This window comes from Lepisosteus oculatus, chromosome 14 (genome assembly GCF_040954835.1).
Source record: "Lepisosteus oculatus isolate fLepOcu1 chromosome 14, fLepOcu1.hap2, whole genome shotgun sequence".
Taxonomy (NCBI): domain Eukaryota; kingdom Metazoa; phylum Chordata; class Actinopteri; order Semionotiformes; family Lepisosteidae; genus Lepisosteus; species Lepisosteus oculatus.
Window position 1 is genome coordinate 6,607,676 of NC_090709.1, and position 20,471 is coordinate 6,628,146.

At 41.0% G+C, this 20,471-nt stretch overlaps 1 long non-coding RNA gene and 1 other non-coding gene across 3 annotated transcripts; one reads left to right on the plus strand and one right to left on the minus strand.

Moving 5' to 3' along the window:
• Positions 1–245: 245 nt before the first annotated feature.
• Positions 246–318, plus strand: trnak-uuu (transfer RNA lysine (anticodon UUU)). Its single transcript has one exon. It is a non-coding gene; the product is annotated as a tRNA-Lys (tRNA).
• A 3,318-nt stretch (positions 319–3,636) lies between these two features.
• LOC107077838 (uncharacterized) lies at positions 3,637–7,640 on the minus strand. 2 transcript variants are annotated; one of them, XR_011191720.1, is made up of 4 exons: positions 7,342–7,640; positions 5,187–5,334; positions 4,995–5,105; positions 3,637–4,296 (listed from the first exon to the last, which is right to left on the minus strand). It is a non-coding gene; the product is annotated as an uncharacterized lncRNA (long non-coding RNA). The 2 variants fall into 2 exon arrangements; XR_011191719.1 differs by lacking the exon at positions 7,342–7,640 and adding an exon at positions 6,916–7,315.
• Between the last annotated feature and the right edge of the window lie 12,831 nt (positions 7,641–20,471).

Sequence of the window (20,471 nt, forward strand, 5' to 3'; positions counted from 1 at the left end):
TGTGAAAAAAGGTCAAAATGCTATTGAAAAAATCAGTAATGTGAGGAAAGATGAATTGTGGGAGCCCCTTACCTCCCCATGTCATGCTGTATTTCTCACTCATTCTACTGGGAGTGGTGCCGTCGCTTCTGGATAAAGTCTGTCAGTGGTCATTCCAGACGGGTCAGGTACTGTATGACTGCACTTCGGCACAAGAAGAGACATGTGACTTGTGAGGATCACGACAGTGTCATTCACTGTCCAGAGCCTGGATAGCTCAGTCAGTAGAGCATCAGATTTTTAATCTGAGAGTCCAGGGTTCGAGTCCCTGTTTGGGCGTTTGTGTTTTCCTTAAGTGTATTGTGAAATTAATTATAAATCGTATTTTATCTTCCACTCTTCTAGCTGTACTGTCGATATTTTAAAAGTTAATCACTTGTATTTTCTTTAGTGTTTCCTTTCACAAACCGAAAATGTTCAAGACTATTTTGTCACCACATTCCACGTAGATAATCACAGGAAAAGAAAATGAAATGCAGTGAGGAGCTCACACAGTGAGTACTCTTGAATACAACAAGAGGAAAGGCACACTGTACATCTGCGGAACATCACGTCCGAGTTTACAGTGACGGCTTCTATTTCCACTGATGAATGAGACAGATTCATGAGGAGATCCTACGCACAACTAAGCCAACACATCGCTATTTCGGTCTGATGTAGAGGCTCCATTTGTGTCAGAAGTACTATAAATGTAAGTCTTATACACTTTCAGGGGCTGCATCTGTAGCGCTTCATCTAAGAAGACTGTTTTACTTTACCACACGGTTACATTCACCCACCCAATTTATTCTCAGAATACCCAATGGCTCAATAACCCTGTTTTCCCCTGGGAACCACCAGTCTACAGTCCCATTCCATTCAAAAATATAACAAATATATTAAATTAATATATTCAATGAACAAATATATTCAATGAACTGTGTAACACAGAGCTGAAACTGTTTTTCGGGATGGCTGAGTGGTTAAGGTGTTGGTCTTAAGCCCAATAAGCAAATGTCTATGTGGGTTCAATCCCTGCTCCTATAATTTGCTTTTGAAGTGACAGAACACTTTGAAGATTTACACTCTATTAAAATATGGATTTACTAAATTTCAGTTCTCTTCACTCCCTGGGATAACTGAACTCTCACTATCACATACTTAAGGCTTTACATGCATTAGCTGTGATACAGCTCCTAATAAAGACAAAATGAAACTGTATCAATAATAAATGACATGTTTTAAACAAACGTGTATTGATAAACTTCATTATTAATAAAAGTGGTGTGACCGGAAAGCAAATTAAATATTACAATGATATTCCAAGCAACTGATGTGTGCCGGAACCAAATGTCATCCACTGTGGGCTTTGTAAATTGTTTAAAAATTGTAAGTGAAGTTGAGATAATTAACAATTTGTTGAATCCTGCAGTTACAGATTAAAATGTGAGAAGAATTTATCTGGGTTTATCTCTGTCCGAGTGCCTGATGTGAATATGCTGAACGCAGTGTCTTTGATTTATGTACTCAAACAACCAAAGAATCCCATTCTTGTCATTCTATGGTTTGTCAAATGTGATTTTTTCAAAGTGGGTGCGATTTCATTTAGTCTTTCGCTCTTGTACTAGAGCAGTAATGTTTCTAGACGCGCATGAGCATGGTATAGCAGGCTGACAGCAGGAACACGTGGCCCACAAGCAGTGACAGTATCAGAGGTGTCTGCAGTATGTTGGTTTGTGAGCAGCGATAAAATAAAATGCCGAGGAAGCAGGTGTGCCTGCATTAATAAAGCTCCATTGACCGGAAAAAGTAACAGAAGAACCAACCTAAATCCAACAGAAAGTTTCTGCAGCTGAAATCACAGGCAAAACCACCACAGGCTTGAACTCACAACCTTAGCATGACTTCACTATGTACTGCTATACAAGTATGATGCACTGACCAACTGTGCCACTGGAGCTGCACAATGGAATTGTTACATGTCTTAGATGTATTTATTGGAAGGTTGCAGAAATCATAAATCACTGATTTCATTATCTGCATGTTTAATATCCAGGAGAGAGAACTCCTTCAGGTTCTACAGCTCATAAGTGCACTTTAAGAAATCTGCTTTTGTGAGATGGATCTCCGAGGTGCAGCTTTTTTCTTATTACTAAAGATACCTCTACATTGTAAACTATTTGAAGACCTAGAAAAAGGAACATGGCGTTAGTTGAAATAAGCACTGAATGGGTTAAAACCCACGCTCTTTGAATTGCTAAAGTGATGCCTTGAGGAGAATAAATCAACATACTGTATTCACACAGGTCACTCGGCCACGGACAAGAATGATCAGCTACCACCACTATTATTATCATCATTATTATTATTATTCAACCATATGGGGAACAATACAGTTGAACAATCCCACTGTTCTTATGGCAAGAAAAATAACATGAGACCACTGTAAGAGGACGAGTGCTGTAATTGTTTGAACAATTGATTTCTTTTTTTCCCTCTTATGGGCGACCCTGTGGTATTTCTTTTTCTCTTCGTTGTTGTGCACAGGCTAGTTCTGCAGCGATATTTGCCGCAGAAATTTCTGCGCAGCTCCGTATTAAATCTGTTCTCAACTGCAATGGACAGAAGACGACTCCAGTAGATAGCTGTGTAGTTCTGTAGGACCACACACGACACAGTGATAGCGCGGCTCTTAATGGACTGGTACACAGACCACATGAGAGGCAAGCAAAATGCTTTTAAAATTCCAAAGGCTCACCAAGTCAGAGGAACAGCAATGAACTGAAAAGATCTGTTACAGACGTCTATGTCAACCTCTTTAGAGCTATAAATGCCATTTGATTAATTTATCTGTAGATTAACACTCCCAAGTAACAGCACTTTACAGTATATGTATGTTAATTCCGCTGGTGGACATTAGCTGGTGTTTTTTGTAACAATTTGTTTGCTCTACTGTAAGGAATAATAATAATAACATCACTTTATTAACCCTTTACAATTTATTGCATTAGGAATGATCTTTTTGCATACCCCAGCTTGCTCTCCATGAGACACACAGATAAGGAGAGAGCCTGGGGTCAGAGCACAGGATAGTAGTATAAAGCGACACCTTTCGTCAAACTTTTGACAGGTACCACGCCCCCCTTTTCCAGCCAATGGTCGTCTGCGGTGTTTGGTTGTCCCGCCCCCTTGCCATCCAATAGCGTGTTGTTATTTGTGCATGTCCCGCCCCCTCAGGAGCCAATGGTGTGGGTCGGAACCCCGCCTCCCCCCGGCCGGTCGGTCCAGCGCCTCAGGGTCCCAAAGCCCCAAGATGGTGCATCCCTCGCTTTAGGTGTGTGCAAGTGTGTATTGGTTTGGAAGGGGACCATGTCTGCCGCGGGGTTGAGTGCGCTCTATTATAACCCTAGGAAATCGGGCAGTTACGGCGGCGCGGGGAGTCTGTTGCGGGCCGCGAGATCCCGGGGTGTGAGCGGCGCCAGCCGCAGCCGAGTGGTTCTCTGGCCAGGCTGCTTATACGCTGCACAAGCCGTGTCTCCAAAGCAGCAGGGGTGTAAGCACACACACACACTGACTGCGTAAAGTCTCACGGAAAGAATTTGCAGGACAAACACCATGTGAAATGTGAACCGCTTTATTTCAACAGTGGGTTTTCAAACAGTGAAACAACGCAGCAGCACTTTTTACACAAGTTACAGACTCCAGTTTGCAAGTATGTGAAATGTGATCCGCTTTATTTCAACAGGGGGTTTTCAATCAGTGAAACAACACAGCACACATGCGTTACCGGCTCCTGTTTGCATTCAACAATTAAATGTTGGTGCGGAAAATTAGTTCGCTACACGTAACCACCACCCCAACATTGCTGAGAAACTTTGCGTTATCTGAAAAAGCATTCATAACCCCCTTCCGCTCCCCGTGTCTAAAGCCATGCGAACCACACTGGGCGATCCGATCTAGCAGGACAAAAAAATTTGCCTGCGTAATCAGCGGGATGGTGTTACCACAGGTTCTGTGCAAAACACGCTGTATTTTGGAATACACACTGTAGAACCCCCCAGGCTTCCTTTTCTGATCTGAAAACATCAGATCCGCAATAATTTCACTCAAGTTCTTGACATACACATCTATCTCTTTAACAAATTTAAGGACATTAACATTCGACTCTTTGTTTTGCATATCAAGCTTTGTAGAGAGAAGTGTGTAAAGCACTCTTAGTAAGAATTCAGACATATACATTCGAAATTCTTCTTTCTTCGGACGATGGCACACCCGGGTCTGTAAAACAGAGTGAAATCTGTATTCACATTTTACATAGATCTTTTTTTTTTGCGTCTGTAAAAATAAGAATAGTGTTTCTTTTGCAACTCATCAAAAGTCACGTCTACTAATTTTCCATCCAGCTGTTCAACTGTGGTGTGTACATGCTCGTATGGGGAGCGGTCCTCAATTATATTTTTTAGCAACTGTTTTATGCGCCGCTCAGTGTAATTTGTAATGGTGTACGAACCCAGACACCGTGCGGTGTACAGAACAGCCGATAAAATTCGGGCTAAACTGAGAGACTTATAAATTTCTAAAGCTGCAAACGTCACGTCTTCATCTGTGTAGCCGCCAGACAGGCATGTGTGACCCCGCTGTCCGGGATGGTTAATCAGACAGGCCGGGCAGTCATCAACCAGGACCCCCTTTAAACAGTGTTTGAAGATGCAATAAACTACTGCTTTCACAATCTGGGGCATAACATCGGGCTCATTAGGGACATAGGCATCAGCTTTATTAACATTTGGGGGAACACACATGCATAGACACGAGACATTCACATGTGCCGGTAGGCTGAAGATTAACCCGTCCACATCCTCTTTATTCTATTAAAGGAAAAAGAAAAGGAAGGCTTAACAAAATAGACATGCTTTGTACCTAAAATATCGAGCATTTAACGCGCTTGTGAGCTAAGGTTTTTCGTTAATATTTACCATTTGTAGTGTGGTATCATCGCTAGCACCCGGCAGTTCTTCAACATCTGGTACCCCAGCTGTCACACCCCCGCCGCTGTCACAGGGTGTAGAGGGTGGGGTCGGGTTTTGCTAAAAAGAAGACCAAGTATTAAAATGAAATATGCTAAGCACCGATACAAGCACAATCAGAAAAATATTTTAGCCGCCTACCTCTTCACTTTGTAGAGTAGCGGACCCCGTTGTTTCTTCACACAAAGAAGCCATCTCAGCACCTCTGCGGTGTCTGACAGCTCCAAGCACGCACTGCGACCCTGTCAGGCCTGAGCGTTTAAGAATATGCGCCAATGGTGTAACACGCCTACATAACACAAGACATTTTTCAATTGGTTGTGATGACCCCCCGATTTATCGAGCGCGAAAAGTATTCACACATCTGTTTATAAGTTTTAAAGTATTAACACGCAACGCAAACACAAATGTTGTGTTTCCCCAGAAAATACATTTTAAGTTTTTTAATTTACAAGCACACCATGTATTTCACGCAAAAATGTTCTTAACATTATTAAAAAATAAAACCTCAAAACGTCAAGCTTGTTTTGTGAACACGTCCCTATAAAGAACAGATACATTTTCTTATAGCGTTAATAAAAAACATTTTGTTTGATAATATTCTTAGCGGTCTGTTGGTGAATCAAACACAGACACCGCGGCACATTTACACCACGTTTAACAGCTATGAAATTTAGAAATCATTGTATGTCTTAAAATAATATAGATTTTAACATTATAACGGTCTATATTCACTTATCAGTTTATAAGTTTTAAAGTATTAACACGCAACGCAAACACAAATGATGTGTTTCCCCAGAAAATAAATTTTAAACACGCAGGGGTTGGTCTTAAAGTTTTTAAAATAACGTAATAAGACAGTTTATTTTTAATAACACATTCGCGCCACAGCTTTTTCGAAAGTTTGAGATACATTTCCACACATCGCAAGCGTAAAAGTCTTTATGGTATTAACAGACAAAAAAATGATGGGGTGTTGTTTTTCATACTTTAACGGATTGGTCCTAATGTTCTAAAATTGTTTCGCAGTAGAGATAATTTGTGATGTTGTTGGAGACGGTCGGTGTGTAGGGGTTACTTAAAGGCTCTGGAATGCAGAGTAGTGGGAGAAACCGCCAGGGAAAAGTTTACAAACATTTTAAATTCATGTAAAGTTTTCTTATTTACAAGCACACCATGTATTTCACGCAAAAATGTTCTTAACATTATTAAAAAATAAAACCTCAAAACGTCAAGCTTGGTTTGTGAACACGTGCCTATAAAGAACAGATACATTTTCTTATAGCGTTAATAAAAAACATTTTGTTTGATAATATTCTTAGCGGTCTGTTGGTGAATCAAACACAGACACCGCGACACATTTACACCACGTTTAACAGCTATGAAATTTAGACACCGTTGTATGTCTTAAAATAATATAGATTTTTACATTATAACAGATTAAAACGTTTTCTAAAATGTTTCTTAATTTATACAGCCCAGTACGTGCACACCCAACGATACCGAAGATTAATGGTTTTATGTGGGGGGGTTTCTTAGAAGAGTTTATCGGTTTGTGTATAAGTACCAGCGGTTTAACAGGCGAAGTTTTGGCTGCATTCCATTTCTTACAGTCTCACGTTATCGCCTAACTCGTCAGAATGGATCACGCCGATCAATTTCAACAGTCTGAAGATATTCTATTTACAGACTTAACACTGCTCGACTTGGTAGACGAAGGCCAGGACTCCACGAATTTCAGCGGTATGTATATCCGGCTTTTTGTGAGACAATTACAACGTCACGGTGCATGTCTCATGTTTGCTATAGTTACAAAACGTTGTATAATATTTGTATACTAGACAATATTGAATTATTATAATGGAATTACCAGGGAGTTGCTCCATAATGTGGTCGTGACTGTGTGTATCCATTCATTTCCATTAGCCCCGAAAACCACAGCTGTAAAAAGGCCAGTTACCGCACAGCCCAACACTGGTGAGTATTTACGACAATGTTTTGAATAACGCTTTACGACCATGTGAGTCTTAAAGACACCGGGGTATATACTCCACACCAAAACTCGTATGTGTCTATTCCACAGACGCGGGCGAAGGGACAAGTAGCTACACATTTAAAAAACCTCGTTTGGGGTTTACAATCCCACCGCAAAACCTTGTGGAGACACATGCAGATGTTCACGCCATACCAGAGGGTGCGGGGCATATTATCAGATCGCCTGAGAGAAGACGTCGGTATTATATAAAACATTCTTTTAGCATAACCATTTAAACGTGTCTATAATAAAAACCCCCACCGTTTTTTGGTAATTTGCGGTGTTGAGTTCTTTCACTAATGGTATTTTCCCACTCCGTGCAGACCCCGGACCTTCAAAAAATAAACTGCGACGCGCCAACACGTTAACTGGGTCAACGAGCTCAAAACGTCTGAAATCAAGAAAGCAAAGGTTAATATAATGTAACGCAACGGGGGCTCAAGCGGGCGCCCTTGCCGCATCTGGTCGGCCCCATCCCGACTGGAGGCTCGAACCCGGGACTTCCGCGTCTCTCTGCAGCGACCTAGCCCCGTGAGCGAGAGTAGCTGTGGTCCTGCTATCACAGGGAAGGGCGGTGACGTCACCCGCTCTGGTACGCCGGCTCTTACACACAGTGCTTGTCGGCCGTAAGCGTTACAATAATTTAAGCGTGGTCAAGATGTGTTATGATCCACTTACGGCAAACGTTACTTCTTTTGTTAGGATGTTAATTCGCTGAAAGATCCTACTTCGCGTAGTTTTCTGTTTGGGAGTGTTAAAAACCTTATTTTAAAACTGCTTAGCTTTTAAAGTTAAAAGCGACTGGTCTGTCCGCGGGTCTATAGGCCGTTAACCACGCCGCTTGACCCAGTAGCGCCACCACAGCCGTAAAGGAAACCGGTGTAACAACATGTCCGTGTAACTTGTTCTATTCACCCGCAGCCCTTTGTGTAAGGATGCGCCACATGTGTGGCGTTTTTATCATAGTTATCGTAGTTTTCTGATTTTGACAGTTTAGATTTCATTGATTGTTGTGTTGAAAAGTCTTATTTTTATCACAGTGTAGTTTTCTGATTTTGAGATGTGGAGCATTGGCGTGGTAATAAGTATTTTATTTTTTCACACAGCCGCTGTATCGACGAGCGGCGAAACAAATGTGGCGGAAACGTCGGACCCTAAGGTGGTGACTGCATCGGAGACGGCTGTTAAGACACTGACCAAAGCCAGACGTGTCAAGCCTGCGGAGAGAAATAATAACGCGCCTAAAGACTTGGTGTTGGGTGATGTGCTAGATTCAGTGCGCGGTATTACACAGTCACTATCAACGGCGATCACTAATGAGGTGGCCAAAAAACGAGCTTTAGAGTGTCTAAGAGCGGTTTTAGCCGGTGTACAGACCTTGTTTCCAAAACAGATCCAGGTTTTCACCGCTAACCTCTTAGATATAATTTCTACAGAAGATACCGCTCTAAGCTCAGGATTTCAGACCATGATGATGATATTTCATGCTTCATTGGTGCAAATCCCCGGCAATAAATGACTAAACATGCGGTCTAAAAAGTGTTTTAAAGACCGAGCGCTTGCCAACAGCAAGCGTTTGTACATAAATAAAAGAATTAAACTGGCAAAAGCATGTTTGTTGCGTCGTCAAAGATTCAGAGAGCGGCATCAGATTTCCCAAGGGCCGCCCGAACCATGCAATGAGAATGGCGTGGTAGAAAATAACTTAAGGCCCGAGGTTGTTGTAGCAGAACAGGATGTCGGTAACCGAGAACCGGTTGTACTGAACGATCTGAATCAGGTTGGTGGCGGTGCAGGGGCGAATAGAGACCCCTTAGTTTTCCTGGAGCGTATACGTAGTTATAACAGGTCTTTTTAGAGCAACAGAGCACCATGAAGAATTTCGTTTTGTTAATCTCGACAGAATAACCTCGTATGTACAGGCTATAGACGCTGAGCATGGTGCAGTCCAGAGAATATTGGATGAACTTTCTCCAAACATCGGGGCGAATGATTTTGTACAGCTGCGTTTGACTGCGGGTGGTTTTAACAAACCCTTGTTCTCACGCAGGAGACGCCCCGGAGAATTAAATGCTGCCGATTTTTTAAGCCACATCTCGGACCTCTTACAGAGCCACACAGAGGTTCTCACCGATGACAGCCACCGCTTAGTGGTGACGATAGTTAGGAATATGCAGGGGGGTGCCCGCCGAAGATTTAAATCCGTTCTGTACAGCCGGGTAATTGCTCAGAAAAAAGCGCACCTTATCGATTTACATTACACGGGCGGTAATCTGTGTTTCGCCGGGTGTGTGTACGGTTTGTTGAATGAGGGTTGTACCGATAGGGAAATGTTACAGGGCGCTAAACGAATGCACAAAGAGTTGGGTTTTCCAGAGAATCGGAAAATTAGTTTGTCAGACATTACCGCTTTTGAAAAACATTTAAAGGTGGTCATTAAAATTTTGTACCACGACCAGGGTGATTGGAAATATTTTACAACGGGGCCCACACCACCAAATTTCTAAAATACTTTTTGTTCTACTGCATGAAGAGCATTTTTATGGGGTTTTAAATATTAAAGCTTTTGTGGGGGCGGCGTATTTTTGCACTAACTGCCATGCGGCGTATAGCCACAAGAACGCACACGCCTGTGTTAAAGCTTGTAAAACCTGTTTAGATCCCCAGTGTTGCAAAATTGATGCCAAAATTCAGAATTGCCCGGCCTGTAAGGTCTTTTGTCGTAGCTCTCAGGGGTTGGCGAGATACTTGCGGAATGCGGCGACGGGTGTGAGTAAGTGTGAGCGCAGGGTCTTTTGTGAGAAATGTGGGGTTTATAACCTCGCAAGTCCCAAATGTAAAGAGAAACTGTGCTCGCGTTGTAACAACGTGATCGACACCCCTGACACACATTTCTGCTACATACCGCCTTTGGACAACCCCAAAATTTCAAACAAGTACATTTTTTTCGACATTGAATGCATGCAAGAAACGGGGACTCACATACCAAATTACGTCCACGCCCTTCATATTGACAATAAATGAAGCTGGGAATTTTATGGTGAAACTTGTCTAAAGGATTTTGTGTGTAAATTTATCGATAGACGTTTTAAAAACCATACGTTCATATCGCACAATGGCAAGGGATATGACAATTACCTAGTAATCAGACAGTTGTTAGCTGAAAAGATGGACGTTGAACTAATTAATCAGGGTGGTAAGATAATGTGTATGACCGTAAAAGCTCTGAACATCAGATTTATTGATTCTTTAAACGTTCTACCTATGAAATTAAGCAAACTGCCGGCCGCCATGGGGTTCCCTGGGGCTAAGGGGAATTTTCCACACTTGATGAACACTTCAGAAAACCAAAATTATGTCGGACCGATGCCGCCGCCAGAACTTTTTGGCGTTAACTACATGCTGCCGAGCAAGAAAGCCGAGTTTTTGGTTTGGTAAGAAGAATGCAAGGGACGTGTGTTTAACTTACAGAGAGAGTTGAAACGTTACTGCCAGTTGGATATGGCAATTCTAAGAGAAGGCTGTATCAGGTTTCGGGACGAGGTCATGAATATGACCAGACAGACACGCATGACTGAGTCAGGGGCAGCCTGCGTTGTGTGCATCGACCCCTTTCAGTTTGTGACCATCGCTAGTGTCTGCATGGCCATGTTCAGACTTATGTTTTTACAGGAAGAAACGATAGCGTTGCTACCCCATGACAATTACCACCGCCAGCAAAAATGATTTTCTACACCCAGCATTCAATGGCTTATGTACATCGAACACACAGAGCCCGTTAAAATCCAACACGCGTTAACCACGGCCGGTGAGTTCAAGATTGGCCCATATTTTGTGGATGGTTATGCTGTAATTGACGGAGTGCCGACAGCCTTTGAGTTCAACGGTTGTTTTTTTCACGGTTGTAGCGTTTGTTATTGTGAAAACGATTTTAATCCGCTAACAAACACTACTTTTGGTTGGTTGTACAGAAAGACGATGGTTAAAATTAATTTTCTCAAAATGAGGTTTTAACGTGCGTGTTTCGTGGGAGCACGAGTTCAGAGACATGCTTGTTGAAAATGGAGACTTGGGTAAATTTCTAACAGCTGCGCAGTTACCAGAGCCTCTGCAACCGCATGAGTCGCTTTTTGGGGGGAGAACAAATGCGATTTGTTTGTATTACACAGCGCAGCCCGGTGAAAAAATTCATTACTATGATTTCACCAGTCTGTATCCGTTTGTGAACAAAACTAAAAAATAAAAAATACCCACTGGGGCACCCCCGAATAATATATAACAACTTTGGAGATTTAAAACGGTATTTCGGTTTAGTGAAGGTGAAAGTTTACCCACCCAGACGTTTGTACTTTCCAGTTCTTCCAACCAAAATTGACAAAAAACTGTCAACACTGTCGTACATGTGGTGAAACAAAACAGACCACTCCCTGTGAGCACAGTGATGAAGATCGCGCCTTGACTGGTGTCTGGTGCACCCCGGAATTACAGATGGCCTTAGATCTGGGGTATAGAGTGTGTAAAATGTACGAAATTAGGCATTTCGAAAAGTCCTCACACGATCTTTTTACAAACTACATCTAACTGCCTCTGAAAGGGGAACAGGGAGCTTCGGGGTTTCCAGAGTGGTGTACAGATGTTGCGAAACAACAAAGATATATCAGCGAATATTATGAAAAAGAGGGTGTCCGGCTGGACCTCGGCAACATTAAAAAGAATCCGGCCAAAAGACAGCTTTCAAAAATTGCCTTGAACAGTTTGTGGGGGGAAGTACAGACAAAGAGACAATTTACCACAGACCACCATTGTGAGAAACCCCGATTAATTGTTCAGGTACTTATTTACGCCATATCATGAGCTGACCAGCGAGATCGATGCTGGACAACACATCAAGTTTGTATCAACAGGGCCCAAGTCGTATGGGTACAAGCTGTCTGGTGGGAAAGCCTGTTCACATTGAGCGTAATAATGGTGAAAAAGTTAGCTTTGAGAGTCTGCGGGACTTGGTTTTTGACTATGGCGTTAACCCTTATGCTGAGTGCCGGGAATTTAAACATTTCTATTCAACAGCCGATGATCGTGCGTGTTAAAAAGGATTGGCACATTGAGACCCGGACCTTAAAGAAAACCCAAAAGGTGGTGTACGACAAGCGGGTGCTGCAAGAAAAGTTGACATCATTGCCCTACGGATATTAACACGATGGATGTCAGGTTAAAACACCCTTTTTCATGCATTTTGTCCTGACCCTCGAATTGCGGTAAAAGTTATTTTATAAAACAGCTCTTGGAGAACGGTGATACCGTTATGACTCGTAAACCCGAAAACATAGTCTGGTGTTACAGCTGCTGGCAACCTCTATACGCTGAGTTGCTTGTGAAATTTCCATACATTCAGTTTATAGAAGGACTACCGACGTCGTTTTCCGACGACCAGCTACTGCCACCGGGTAGAGTAAATTTGATTATAGTTGATGATTTGATGGAGTCTGCGTGTGAAAATAATGAGATAGAAAAAGCTTTAACCAAATACGTACACCACCGAAACCTCAGCATCATGTATATGATCATGTATATCATCCAAAATGTGTTTTGTCAAAGCCGGAAAAGTAGAACCGTAGCGTTAGATACAAATTTCATGGTGCTGTTTAAAAACCCTAGAGATAAACTACAGATTACAACCCTGTCCCGGCAGATGTACCCTGGTAAAGCCAAATTTTATTTGGAAGCGTTCAATGACGCTACTAAAAAACCTTTCGGTTACTTGTTGGTGGATTTAAATGCCGACACCCCAGAAGACTATCGCTTGCGAACAAGTCTTTCCCCCCCAGATGTACCCACGTCTTATGTATTTAAAAAAAAAAATTAAAGTCAGTGATCTTGCAACCATAGACTCAGTAAAAAAAAAACACATTCGGTCCGTCGACATGTCTTCACGAGTTCAGTGAAACCTGACTCTTACATTTTCTGGTGAAAGCCAGCCCCAGTCAGCGGAAACCTATTCTCTGTGGGGCTTCAGGTGATCTTGTACAGGCAATAGCTAAAATCACCTTGAACACCTTGAAAGGGAACATACCGTTATCTGCTTAGCAGTTTGGGACCCTGAAGAGAAAGCATAAGCTTTTAAAGACTGTCAAAAGGGTCTTCCCAGTGGGCATTGATTCGTCGAATATACGTATATTTACGGCGAAATTACGTCTATACGTATATATACGTCGCCTCGACGTATAATCAACGTCGAATTGCAACCGTAAAATCGACGACATGAATGAACGCATATATAACGTCGAAAACACATCTAACACAGTGCCTGAGGCTTTTTACTGTATGTATCGTGTGTGCCGCAACTAGGAGTATACGGCACTCTGCACAGTGCACGAAGTAAATTATTTTGGCAGTAATTAATTTACACGTGTATAATAAATATAGTAAATATAATAAATTAATTACTGCCAAAATAATTTACTTCGTGCACTGTGCAGAGTGCCGTATACTCCTAGTTGCGGCACACACGATACATACTGTACAGTAAAAAGCCTCAGGCACTGTGTTAGATGTGTTTTCGACGTTATATATGCGTTCATTCATGTCGTCGATTTTACGGTTGCAATTCGACGTTGATTATACGTCGAGGCGATGTATATATACGTATAGACGTAATTTCGCCGTAAATATACGTATATTCGACGAATCAATGCCCACAGCTTGGCATACAAGGGTTTTGTTGAGGGGGTCTTGCCACCTGCCTGAAAAAAAACAGTAAAATGTTTGAGTGCCTATAGAGTTTCTATTTTTATTTTCTTGACAAAAGTTGATACCATTTCCTGGACACCCCGTCCCCCATCAGTGCGCGGTGCCCGGGGAAAAAGCTGTAGGGGGGCGTCTGAAATTCTGAGGGGGGAGTGATATTTCGGTTGAAACGGAGCTGTATGGTGCAGCTACCCAAATGAAATCTCGCAGCTATGCCATTGATTAGTGCTTCATGATAGAAGATAATGACTAGCAATCTGGTATTTGCGATGAAGTTCAGTTTCACATTTTTCGTCACTCTCACGGTTTGTATTGCCTGGAGCGAAAAGTACCAGCGTTCATTTTTGCAGCTACATGGACGTTCTGAATCGTTAAGAAAAAAATGTTGTAAAACCAACAGAAAGCACAGACTGCTATAACTAGTCCTAGTTATATAACGATTTTAAGTATAATGATAAACTACTGCAAGGAATCGGTCCACCTGAGCAAACAGGATCGTAATGTTGACACTCAATAACGACACTGATATGTGCAGTTCCTGGACGGATAGCCCTCCTGCCCATCAAACAGACTGAGTGACTGTTCGTGTCATTTAGTGTTGTCTGACCATTGACAAAGTACAACTATTTTTTTAGGGCGCAAATTAAGTTAGGTAAATCTTTTTGCCCAAAACTGAAGGGGCGACATTCCCCCCTCCCCCCGTGTTGCCAGGCCTGTCCCCATCCTATTCCATAATGTCATTATATATAATACCATACAACAGTGACCGATCCTTACTAACTGCATGTGTTAAAATTGCACATCAGCTCATAGCAGGGGGGAAATAGCCGCGATGTATTATCAATGTTAAATTTCAACCATAATATCGACAACATTAATAAACGCATACGTTGAGAAAATATCGAACCCAGCATTTTTTCCGGATATATACCACAATGCATTGCTAGTATTCGTTGGTCACCATTTTGGACACGTTTTTCAAACGTAGAAGTATATCCGCAAATATCTCAGCAATCCTCTTTTGACGAGTAAGTATGAACAATAATAATACTATCTGAATACATACAGATCTTTCTTAATATTATTTTGATTAAAATAGTACGTGAATAAGCAAAAAAATGGCACATAAAATAGTGTGAATGGGAAAGATGACACAAAATCGTTTTGCCGTTTCTCTTATTCTATGTTGTCCTTTCAAACTTTGGGTACTCTTTAATTAGGACAGACTTTATTGCTCAACTGCTATGATGCAAGCCAAATTTTATACATTTATTTCAGCTTTGAGCTTAGTAAACCGTTCATTTTTTAGATTATACTAAAGAAGATATTAATCATCATTTATTTGGGAAGTAATATTATATAATTTTCTCCTAGCTGCGGTGCTGAAGTCCCACCCTACATCAACAGAAAAAGAAATAAAGGAGCACGCAATGTGTTACTTGAAGAATGCATATGCAAGGCAGGGGGCCAGGAGATCTGGACTCTGAAAATAATAGGTTTTTGGTTCTAACTGTTAGGACAATTAGACAGGGTTTGCAAATAGTGGACAAAAATCGTCTTAACTTCCATTGCATTATTTTTTTTCTTGGAAATATAGAAGTTGTACATTTTAAAATGTATATTTGAATCAAAATGTGGTTTTGAGTTAGTGTGTTAATGTAATTAGTTTTGTGTTTGTCATTACTATACTGTATATTGCCATGTTACCAGAATTTGTAGCTGAAGTTTAAGACTAGTTGTGTTTTTTATGATTATTGCCCATATGTTGATTGTTGATTGATTGTATACAATGTATAATTTGAAATACGTATGTTTCAGGTGTGAATGTGTATTTTCAGAATAAATTTCTAAACCTAATCATTGGCTTGGTTTACTTGTTTCTACACCTATAAAATCTATCTTTGATGTATAATAGACCTCTACCCATATACGTATAATAGACCTCTAATGTTATCCGTATAATAGACCTCTAACCATATCCGTATAATAGACGTCTAAAGTTATCCGTATAATAGACGTCTAAAGGTATACGTATAATAGACGTCTAAAGGTATACGTATAATAGACGTCTAAAGGTATACGTATAATAGACCTCCAACCATATATGTATAATAGTCCTCTAAATCTATCCGTATAATAGAACTCCAACCATTTATGTATAATGAACGTCTAAACATAGACGTATAATTGACGTATAACTTTAGACGTATATTAGAATTTCATTCTAGACGAATTGTAGACCACATTTAGATGTCTAAGGTATGCGTTTAATAGACGTATATTATACGTCTTTTGCCCACTGGGTTTCTCCTAAAATAAAGACTCTTGGTGAACCAGTCCGGCAGTTTTATTGGGACACTGTTGAGTATTGCGGTACCATTGATTACGGGGCTTCTACAACACCGATAATGGAGCACGCTGAAAAAAATGTACCTTGTACCTCAGAAACAGCTCGATCGACTCCGAGAGCGGTCCGGCAACGAAAGCGATGTGAGAAAAATAACAACCCGCAGGTTGGATGACTAAATGAGAGACTTTTTTCAGAACTCGCATCTGCCTGAATATGAAAAAGTGAGATTATATAATCGGGTGTTACAACGGTATTTGACAATAGTACGCCAGGAGTTTTCTGAAAAGGGGATTTTAACTGTTGTACTACCCGAAAATGCACCCGCCGATCTATCACACGCATCACCACAACAGCCGTCATCGACCGACGCTGACTTTGGGTATATTTAAGACAGCGCATCTCAGTGGTTCCAGAGAAATGCTGAGATATTGTTCAAGACTATGGCACGCAATAAACTGTTAATAGCCTGGAATTAAAAAGGAAAATTTGTGTACAAGGGGGCACCTGTTGAGGGCTCTCACATGATTGATCTTGTCAGGGCTCTCACACAACAGCAATCTGTTGCGGCTGGTAAGAAGCTAAAAGGTTGGGATGTGTTCACGGGGGCAATGGCCGAAATCAACGTACCGGGCACCTTGCTAGCCAACGCTGGTAACCGAGAGCTATTTGAAAAACTCAAGTCTGCCCCACTGTGGTGTGCAGCGTCTGTCAAAACTTTAAAACCCATGTCCCGCCCCCTTTTCAACCAATGGTGTTGTTATAGGGCGGATGTCCCGCCTTCCCCCACCGAGCAGTAGTGTGATAGAGAGGTTTAACCAAACTATTAAAACAAAAATGTGGAGGTACCTGACACACAAAAACACCTTTCGATATATCGATCTGTCTGATCTTATTTACTTTTATAATCATAGTTACCACATGACTATTAAACGAACCCCGGCTTCTGTTACGACCGATAACTCCCTTGAAACGTGGAGAACCGTCTATGGCGAACACTTTAAGTGAAAACCGTCAAAGTTTTCATTTAACGTGGGTGATCATGTGCGGGTGTCCAAAATAAAAGGGAATGTTTGAGAAGGGGTATGAACAGACCTTCACAGATGAAATTTTAATTGTCAAAGAGCGGACCCCGGCTCTAAGACCCTATTACAAACTGCAGGACTACACAAGCAATGACATTAAGGGCTCCTTCTACGCAGAAGAGGTACAGAAAATAAACCCCAATTCTGAGAGCGTCTATCGCATCCAAAAGATTAAAGCAGCCAGGGGGCGTGAAAAAAACAAACAGATTTTGGTAAAGTGGCGCAGATAGAGCGATAAATTCAATAGTTGGATAAAGGCTTCCGAGGTCAAAGAAATATAGAGGTGCTGAAAAATGAACCGCAATGTCTTCTATGTTACACTAGCCAGTAATTCATCCTCAAAGATGTTTCCAAAGAACACCAGCGCGTGCTTCACAGAGCATCTGGCAAAGGCGATTGACCTGGACAGGAGCTGGGAAGTGGGTCTGGTCGAGCTGCACTATCCGCACACGCTAAACACGTTTGATCAGGATGAAGATTTTCTGTTCATCAGTGATGAGACTATATGGACATGTACCTTACCTAGAGGGTACGACTGCAACATCGATCAGCTCATGCATGAAATGAAACGCGCTGTGGAAAAGTCCAAGTTTTAATAGTTCTATTAAACCTCTCTATCACTCTAACCTTCACATCACTGGCCATAATGAAGTGTTCAATATTCTCACATTTCAGAAGATTTTGGAAGGTCCTGTTAAGAAATTATTTTCCCTCGTCCGTTTGTAGCTTTTCAGGAGTACGACCCTCTTGAAATATATTTCTGAAAGCGCTTGTCACGCCCCCTCCAGACTTTTCAGTGGCACGGCCCAGGCATATTTAGAAAACATGTCTATACGTGATGAGATGTAACAGAAACCATCGTTGAACTCACTGTAGTCTCTCATGTTCACCAAGTCGGCCTGCCACTGCCAGTCCATTTCAGGTACCAGCGTCCTGTTTCTCTTAAAGCTCACACGCCGCCACACGTGGCGCTCACACCCGGGGAAGTCACGGCCCTCAACAGACTCCCCACGCTGCCGTAACTCCCCGCTTCCTTAGGGTTATAATAGAGCGCACTCAACCCCGTGGCAGACATGATCGCCTTCCAACCCTCGTCGCTAATATGTGCTTTTTCGAGGGGAATGCGGTGGTGGGTATTTGGACCTTGAGGCTCAGGACTGCTCAGTGGGGGAAGGCGGGACATCCGCTCCACAATGACACACCATTGGCTCGGGTGGAGGGAGGGACAGCTGACCATAACAACACACCATTGGTTGAAAAGGGGGCTGGACATCCGCCCACCACAGCCTCCCATTGGCTGAAAAAGGGGGCATGGTATCTGTCAAAAAGTTTGACGAAAGGCGTCGCTTTATACTACTTACAGATCTTACTTAATATTATTTTGATTAAAAATAGTATTTTAATAAGCAATAAATGGCACATAAAATAGTTTGAAAGAGAAGACCACATAAAATCAACTACAAATGTGGGAACTTGTAAGATTATAAATTGCATGTAGCACATTAGCAACACTACAGTAATGCTAATATAACAATAGTATAAGAAAATCCTGATCCAATTCCTTTCAAATGTTGATACAAAATGTGAATGACTTCAGAAGTTCAGAAGTGGGTATTGGGTCTCCTGATGGAGATCAGAGATGAACTGAGATGTGTGGGAAGGTGTACAGAACCGTTAGACTCCCAGTTCCACATCAAGAGGCTGAGCACAATGGATGAGTTCTGTACACACGAGTGAGTCCTTGCTGCTGGTATGATATTACTGTATATTCTCTCTGGTGTAGAAAATATTCACTAGTATTCTAGGTTACAGATGGGCCATAATTTGACAGCCTACATTTGATTAATAGGATCCATCTCTGGCATACTTTCTTATTTTTAGTTTATAATGTATAATATTACTTATCTTTTAATGCCAAAATAAAGTGTTTTACATAATGTTCTATGTTCTAAAACGTTACTACAATTTAACTTTGAAATATGGTGACTTTGTATTCTAAGACTGAGCAAATACTGCAGAAAAGTGCAGTTAATATGTAAAAATGTGTTAGTTCCATTGAGTAGTCATGGGTAATGTGTATGTCTGATTAGTTGATTGATGAAGATCCAGTAGTAAAAAAACTTCTAATATTATTTCAAATATATTATTTCCAAATAAACCAACTTTGGAGAGTAGGTGGCAGTGATGTCAGAGGGAGTGTGTTCACAGTGTTGTCAAGGTATTGCTTATTGATTTTTAAGATGTTTTTACATTACATTTTTACTTTGATCAAGTTAAAATATGCACAAAATTTAGTTTATAGATACCTATGTGCTAAGCACTGAATTTGCAAGGTGTAAAGCTGCAAAACTGTCTTTTAAAGTATAAGGATTACAGTAGTACATTTGATCCTAAATATTTGAGTAAAAAAACATTGACTGGAAACTCACTTGAAAAACATCTAAGCTCAGTGAGAATTTGTTTTTCAGACAAATGACAAATGAACTGATGATGGAATTCAACTTCGCTGGCATAAACTGGAAAGATCAACGACAAAAGAGGGGCCTGGGAGAGAAATCTTTATAGAGTAATTAAAGGTACTCTTATTTTATGTTGTACTTTCAAACTTTGGGTACTCTTTAATTAGGACAGACTATTGGTCCATTATTATGATGCAAGCTAAACTTAATACACTGATTAAGCTTTGAGCTTAGTAAACCTTAATGGTTCTTTCTTGAGATTAATCATAATTTATTTGAGTACTAATATTATAAAATTTTCTCCTAGCTGCAGTCCCACCCAACAACAACAGAAAATGAAATAAAGGAGCACAAAATGCTTTGTTTGAAGATTGCGTATGCAAGGCAGGGGGCCTGGAAGTCTGGACACTGAAAATGATAAGTTGCTGGTTCTAACTGTTAGGACAATAAGAGAGGGCTTTGCAAATGGTGAACAGTAAAAATTGGTCTTAACTTCACATTGTAATCATATTTTCTTGGAAATATAGAAGTTATACGTTTCAAAATTTACATCTGAATTGAAATGTGTTTTTGACTTAAATATTAGCATGTTCAGGTAATTAGTTTGTGTTTGTCTTTACTATATATATTGCCATGTTACAAGAATTTGTAGCTAAAGTTCACTAGTTGTGTCTTTTTATAATTAGCCTTTGTTGATTACAATATTGTATATCATGTATAATTTGAACTACATATTTTTCAGGTGTTTGATTATTC